Source organism: Glandiceps talaboti, chromosome 6 (genome assembly GCF_964340395.1).
Source record: "Glandiceps talaboti chromosome 6, keGlaTala1.1, whole genome shotgun sequence".
NCBI classification, from domain to species: domain Eukaryota; kingdom Metazoa; phylum Hemichordata; class Enteropneusta; family Spengelidae; genus Glandiceps; species Glandiceps talaboti.
The window spans coordinates 5,226,868-5,235,701 of NC_135554.1; positions in this window are offsets into that span (position 1 = coordinate 5,226,868).

Below are 8,834 nucleotides of genomic sequence, written 5' to 3' on the forward strand. Positions count from 1 at the left end.
TGATTGGCTGCCTGGTGTTCATCTGCCATCTGTGTTCGTGTCATCTTCCGTGACCTTGAGTTCCATCCTGAAAGGAATGAATCAAACATTACAGTATAAACTTATTGATGGAATGACATAACAGTATTCTAATATTTACTCTTAAAGTTGCCACTACTCAAATTAACCATTTTCAAAAGATATTACCACGGATAATACAATTCTGTTCATCTCCAATATTTCTTCATTCTGTTACAATCTACTTGTGACATAAGGTTGTCATTACTTGTTGTGTGCTTAATACTGACAAAAGAACTTTTTGATAACTTATACTTTCCATTGCAGATGGGAAGAAATATTGGCTAAAACAATTTAATGACCATTTCTCAGTAATTATACAATTCCAAAATCTTCACTTACTTCTTCCACTTCTTGATTGGCTGTCTGGTGTTATCTTCCGTGACCTTGAGTTCCATCCTGAAAGGAATGAATCAAACAATACAGTATAAACTTATTGATGGAATGAAATAACAGTTATGTAGATTGTAATATTTACTCTTAAAGTTGCCACTACTCAATTTAACCTTTTTGAAAAGATATTACCACGGATAATGCAATTCTGTTTATCTCAAATATTTCTTCCTTCTGCTACAATCTACTTGTGACATAAGGTTGTCATTACTTGTCATGTGCTTAGTACTGACAAAACAACTTTTAAATAACTTATACTTTCCATTGCAGATGGGAAGAAATATTGGGCAACAAAATTTAATGACCATTCTCAGTAATTATACAATTCCAAAATCTTCACTTACTTCTTTCCACTTCTTGATTGGCTGTCTGGTGTTCATCTGCCATCTGTGTTCGTGTCATCTTCCGTGACCTTGAGTTCCATCCTGAAAGGAATAAATCAAACAATACAGTATAAACTTATTGATGGAATGAAATAACAGTTATTTGGATTCTAATATTTACTCTTAAAGTTGCCACTACTCAATTTAACCTTTTTGAAAAGATATTACCACGGATAATACAATTCTGTTCATCTCCAATATTTCTTCATTCTGTTACAATCTACTTGTGACATAAGGTTGTCATTACTTGTCGTGTGCTTAGTACTGACAAAAGAACTTTTAGATAACTTATACTTTCCATTGCAGATGGGAAGAAATATTGGGCAACAAAATTTAATGACCATTCTCAGTAATTATACAATTCCAAAATCTTCACTTACTTCTTTCCACTTCTTGATTGGCTGTCTGGTGTTCATCTGCCATCTGTGTTCGTGTCATCTTCCGTGACCTTGAGTTCCATCCTGAAAGGAATGAATCAAACAATAGAGTATAAACTTATTGATGGAATGAAATAACAGTTATTTAGATTCTAATATTTACTCTTATAAGTTGCCACTACTCAATTTAACATTTTTGAAAAGATATTACCACGGATAATACAATTCTGTTCATCTCCAATATTTCTTCATTCTGTTACAATCTACTTGTGACATAAGGTTGTCATTACTTGTTGTGTGCTTAATACTGACAAAAGAACTTTTTGATAACTTATACTTTCCATTGCAGATGGGAAGAAATATTGGCTAAAACAATTTAATGACCATTTCTCAGTAATTATACAATTCCAAAATCTTCACTTACTTCTTCCACTTCTTGATTGGCTGTCTGGTGTTCATCTGCCATCTGTGTTCGTGTCATCTTCCGTGACCTTGAGTTCCATCCTGAAAGGAATGAATTAAACAATACAGTATAAACTTATTGATGGAATGAAATAACAGTTATTTAGATTCTAATATTTACTCTTAAAGTTGCCACTACTCAATTTAACCTTTTTGAAAAAATATTACACCACGGATAATACAATTCTGTTCATCTCCAAAATATTTCTTCATTCTGCTACAATCTACCTGTGACATAAGGTTGTCATTACATGTCGTGTGCTTAGTACTGACAAAAGAACTCTTAGATAACTTATACTTTCCATGGCAGATGGGAAGAAATATTGGGCAACAAAATTTAATGACCATTCTCAGTAATTATACAATTCCAAAATCTTCACTTACTTCTTCCACTTCTTGATTGGCTATCTGGTGTTCATCTGCCATCTGTGTTCGTGTCATCTTCCGTGACCTTGAGTTCCATCCTGAAAGGAATAAATCAAACAATACAGTATAAACTTATTGATGGAATGAAATAACAGTTATTTGGATTCTAATATTTACTCTTAAAGTTGCCACTACTCAATTTAACCTTTTTGAAAAGATATTACCACGGATAATACAATTCTGTTCATCTCCAATATTTCTTCATTCTGTTACAATCTACTTGTGACATAAGGTTGTCATTACTTGTCGTGTGCTTAGTACTGACAAAAGAACTTTTTGATAACTTATACTTTCCATTGCAGATGGGAAGAAATATTGGGCAACAAAATGTAATGGCCATTCTCAGTAATTATACAATTCCAAAATCTTCACTTACTTCTTTCCACTTCTTGATTGGCTATCTGGTGTTCATCTGCCATCTGTGTTCGTGTCATCTTCCGTGACCTTGAGTTCCATCCTGAAAGGAATGAATCAAACAATACAGTATAAACTTATTCATGGAATGAAATAACAGTTATTTAGATTCTAATATTTACTCTTAAAGTTGCCACTACTCAATTTAACCTTTTTGAAAAGATATTACCACGGATAATACAATTCTGTTCATCTCCAATATTTCTTCATTCTGTTACAATCTACTTGTGACATAAGGTTGTCATTACTTGTCGTGTGCTTAGTACTGACAAAAGAACTTTTTGATAACTTATACTTTCCATTGCAGATGGGAAGAAATATTGGGCAACAAAATTTAATGACCATTCTCAGTAATTATACAATTCCAAAATCTTCACTTACTTCTTCCACTTCTTGATTGGCTGTCTGGTGTTCATCTGCCATCTGTGTTCGTGTCATCTTCCGTGACCTTGAGTTCCATCCTGAAAGGAATGAATCAAACAATACAGTATAAACTTATTGATGGAATGAAATAACAGTATTCTAATATTTACTCTTAAAGTTGCCACTACTCAAATTAACCATTTTGAAAAGATATTACCACGGATAATACAATTCTGTTCATCTCCAATATTTCTTCATTCTGTTACAATCTACTTGTGACATAAGGTTGTCATTACTTGTTGTGTGCTTAATACTGACAAAAGAACTTTTTGATAACTTATACTTTCCATTGCAGATGGGAAGAAATATTGGCTAAAAAAATTTAATGACCATTTCTCAGTAATTATACTATTCCAAAATCTTCACTTACTTCTTCCACTTCTTGATTGGCTGTCTGGTGTTCATCTACCATCTGTGTTCGTGTTATCCTTCGTGACCTTGAGTTCCATCCTGAAAGGAATGAATCAAACAATACAGTATAAACTTATTGATGGAATGAAATAACAGTTATTTAGATTCTAATATTTACTCTTAAAGTTGCCACTACTCAATTTAACCTTTTTGAAAAGATATTACCACGGATAATACAATTCTGTTCATCTCCAATATTTCTTCATTCTGTTACAATCTACTTGTGACATAAGGTTGTCATTACTTGTCATGTGCTTAGTACTGACAAAACAACTTTTTAATAACTTATACTTTCCATTGCAGATGGGAAGAAATATTGGGCAACAAAATTTAATGACCATTCTCAGTAATTATACAATTCCAAAATCTTCACTTACTTCTTCCACTTCTTGATTGGCTGTCTGGTGTTCATCTGCCATCTGTGTTCGTGTCATCTTCCGTGACCTTGAGTTCCATCCTGAAAGGAATAAATCAAACAATACAGTATAAACTTATTGATGGAATGAAATAACAGTTATTTAGATTCTAATATTTACTCTTAAAGTTGCCACTACTCAATTTAACCTTTTTGAAAAGATATTACCACGGATAATACAATTCTGTTCATCTCCAATATTTCTTCATTCTGTTACAATCTACTTGTGACATAAGGTTGTCATTACTTGTCGTGTGCTTAGTACTGACAAAACAACTTTTTGATAACTTATACTTTCCATTGCAGATGGGAAGAAATATTGGGCAACAAAATTTAATGGTCATTCTCAGTAATTATACAATTCCAAAATCTTCACTTACTTCTTCCACTTCTTGATTGGCTGTCTGGTGTTCATCTGCCATCTGTGTTCGTGTCATCTTCCGTGACCTTGAGTTCCATCCTGAAAGGAATGAATCAAACAATACAGTATAAACTTATTGATGGAATGAAATAACAGTATTCTAATATTTACTCTTAAAGTTGCCACTACTCAAATTAACCATTTTGAAAAGATATTACTACGGATAATACAATTCTGTTCATCTCCAATATTTCTTCATTCTGTTACAATCTACTTGTGACATAAGGTTGTCATTACTTGTTGTGTGCTTAATACTGACAAAAGAACTTTTTGATAACTTATACTTTCCATTGCAGATGGGAAGAAATATTGGCTAAAAAAATTTAATGACCATTTCTCAGTAATTATACTATTCCAAAATCTTCACTTACTTCTTCCACTTCTTGATTGGCTGTCTGGTGTTCATCTACCATCTGTGTTCGTGTTATCCTTCGTGACCTTGAGTTCCATCCTGAAAGGAATGAATCAAACAATACAGTATAAACTTATTGATGGAATGAAATAACAGTTATTTAGATTCTAATATTTACTCTTAAAGTTGCCACTACTCAATTTAACCTTTTTGAAAAGATATTACCACGGATAATACAATTCTGTTCATCTCCAATATTTCTTCATTCTGTTACAATCTACTTGTGACATAAGGTTGTCATTACTTGTCGTGTGCTTAGTACTGACAAACGAACTTTTAGATAACTTATACTTTCCATTGCAGATGGGAAGAAATATTGGCTAAAACAATTTAATGACCATTCTCAGTAATTATACAATTCCAAAATCTTCACTTACTTCTTCCACTTCTTGATTGGCTGTCTGGTGTTCATCTGCCATCTGTGTTCGTGTCATCTTCCGTGACCTTGAGTTCCATCCTGAAAGAAATGAATCAAACAATACAGTATAAACTTATTGATGGAATGAAATAACAGTTATTTAGATTGTAATATTTATTCTTAAAGTTGCCACTACTCAATTTAACCTTTTTGAAAAGATATTACCACGGATAATACAATTCTGTTCATCTCAAATATTTCTTCATTCTGTTACAATCTACTTGTGACATAAGGTTGTCATTACTTGTCGTGTGCTTAGTACTGACAAAACAACTTTTTGAGAACTTATACTTTCCATTGCAGATGGGAAGAAATATTGGGCAACAAAATTTAATGGTCATTCTCAGTAATTATACAATTCCAAAATCTTCACTTACTTCTTCCACTTTTTGATTGGCTGTCTGGTGTTCATCTGCCATCTGTGTTCGTGTTATCTTCCGTGACCTTGAGTTCCATCCTGAAAGGAATGAATCAAACAATACAGTATAAACTTATTGATGGAATGAAATAACAGTTATGTAGATTGTAATATTTACTCTTAAAGTTGCCACTACTCAATTTAACCTTTTTGAAAAGATATTACCACGGATAATGCAATTCTGTTCATCTCAAATATTTCTTCATTCTGCTACAGTCTACTTGTGACATAAGGTTGTCATTACTTGTCATGTGCTTAGTACTGACAAAAGAACTTTTTGATAACTTATACTTTCCATTGCAGATGGGAAGAAATATTGGCTAAAAAAATTTAATGACCATCTCTCAGTAATTATACTATTCCAAAATCTTCACTTACTTCTTCCACTTCTTGATTGGCTGTCTGGTGTTCATCTGCCATCTGTGTTCGTGTTATCTTCCGTGACCTTGAGTTCCATCCTGAAAGGAATGAGTCAAACAATACAGTATAAACTTATTGATGAAATGAAATAACAGTTATTTAGATTCTAATATTTACTCTTAAAGTTGCCACTACTCAATTTAACCTTTTTGAAAAGATATTACCACGGATAATACAATTCTGTTCATCTCCAAAATATTTCTTCATTCTGCTACAATCTACTTGTGACATAAGGTTGTCATTACTTGAATTGTGCTTAGTACTGACAAAAGAACTTTTAGATAACTTATACTTTCCATTGCAGATGGGAAGAAATATTGGGCAACAAAATTTAATGACCATTCTCAGTAATTATACAATTCCAAAATCTACGCTTACTTCTTTTACTTCTTGATTGGCTGCCTGGTGTTCATCTGCCATCTGTGTTCGTGTCATCTTCCGTGACCTTGAGTTCCATCCTGAAAGGAATGAATCAAACAATACAGTATAAACTTATTGATGGAATGACATAACAGTTATTTAGATTCTAATATTTACTCTTAAAGTTGCCACTACTCAATTTAACCTTTTTGAAAAGATATACCACGGATAATACAATTCTGTTCATCTCCAATATTTCTTCATTCTGTTACAATCTACTTGTGACATAAGGTTGTCATTACTTGTCGTGTGCTTAGTACTGACAAAAGAACTTTTAGATAACTTATACTTTCCATTGCAGATGGGAAGAAATATTGGGCAACAAAATTTAATGACCATTCTCAGTAATTATACAATTCCAAAATCTTCACTTACTTCTTCCACTTCTTGATTGGCTGTCTGGTGTTCATCTGCCATCTGTGTTCGTGTCATCTTCCGTGACCTTGAGTTCCATCCTGAAAGGAATGAATCAAACAATACAGTATAAACTTATTGATGGAATGAAATAACAGTTATGTAGATTGTAATATTTACTCTTAAAGTTGCCACTACTCAATTTAACCTTTTTGAAAAGATATTAGCACGGATAATGCAATTCTGTTCATCTCAAATATTTCTTCATTCTGCTACAATCTACTTGTGACATAAGGTTGTCATTACTTGTCATGTGCTTAGTACTGACAAAACAACTTTTTAATAACTTATACTTTCCATTGCAGATGGGAAGAAATATTGGGCAACAAAATTTAATGACCATTCTCAGTAATTATACAATTCCAAAATTTTCACTTACTTCTTCCACTTCTTGATTGGCTGTCTGGTGTTCATCTGCCATCTGTGTTCGTGTCATCTTCCGTGACCTTGAGTTCCATCCTGAAAGCAATGAATCAAACAATACAGTATAAACTTATTGATGGAATGAAATAACAGTATTCTAATATTTACTCTTAAAGTTGCCACCACTCAATTTAACCATTTTGAAAAGATATTACCACGGATAATACAATTCTGTTCATCTCCAATATTTCTTCATTCTGTAACAATCTACTTGTGACATAAGGTTGTCATTACTTGTTGTGTGCTTAATACTGACAAAAGAACTTTTTGATAACTTATACTTTCCATTGCAGATGGGAAGAAATATTGGGCAACAAAATTTAATGACCATTTCTCAGTAATTATACAATTCCAAAATCTTCACTTACTTCTTCCACTTCTTGATTGGCTGTCTGGTGTTCATCTGCCATCTGTGTTCCTGTCATCTTCCGTGACCTTGAGTTCCATCCTGAAAGCAATGAATCAAACAATACAGTATAAACTTATTGATGCAATGAAATAACAGTTATTTAGATTCTAATATTTACTCTTAAAGTTGCCACTACTCAATTTAACCTTTTTGAAAAGATATTACCACGGATAATATAATTCTGTTCATCTCCAAAATATTTCTTTATTCTGCTACAATCTACTTGTGACAAAAGGTTGTCATTACTTGTCGTGTGCTTAGTACTGACAAAAGAACTTTTTGATAAATTATACTTTCCATTCCAGATGGGAAGAAATATTGGGCAACAAAATTTAATGACCATTCTCAGTAATTATACAATTCCAAAATCTACGCTTACTTCTTTCACTTCTTGATTGGCTGCCTGGTGTTCATCTGCCATCTGTGTTCGTGTCATCCCCCGTGACCTTGAGTTCCATCCTGAAATGAATAAATCAAACAATACAGTATAAACTTATTGATGGAATGACATAACAGTATTCTAATATTTACTCTTAAAGTTGCCACTACTCAAATTAACCATTTTGAAAAGATATTACCACGGATAATACAATTCTGTTCATCTCCAATATTTCTTCATTCTGTTACAATCTACTTGTGACATAAGGTTGTCATTACTTGTTGTGTGCTTAATACTGACAAAAGAACTTTTTGATAACTTATACTTTACATTGCAGATGGGAAGAAATATTGGCTAAAAAAATTTAATGACCATTTCTCAGTAATTATACAATTCCAAAATCTTCACTTACTTCTTCCACTTCTTGATTGGCTGTCTGGTGTTCATCTGCCACCTGTGTTCGTGTCATCTTCCGTGACCTTGAGTTCCATCCTGAAAGCAATGAATCAAACAATACAGTATAAACTTATTGATGGAATGAAATAACAGTTATGTAGATTGTAATATTTACTCTTAAAGTTGCCACTACTCAATTTAACCTTTTTGAAAAGATATTACCACGGATAATGCAATTCTGTTCATCTCAAATATTTCTTCATTCTGCTACAATCTACTTGTGACATAAGGTTGTCATTACTTGTTGTGTGCTTAATACTGACAACAGAACTTTTTGATAACTTATACTTTCCATTGCAGATGGGAAGAAATATTGGGCAACATAATGTAATGACCATTCTCAGTAATTATACAATTCCAAAATCTTCACTTACTTCTTTCCACTTCTTGATTGGCTGTCAGGTGTTCATCTGCCATCTGTGTTCGTGTCATCTTCCGTGACCTTGAGTTCCATCCTGAAAGGAATGAATCAAACAATACAGT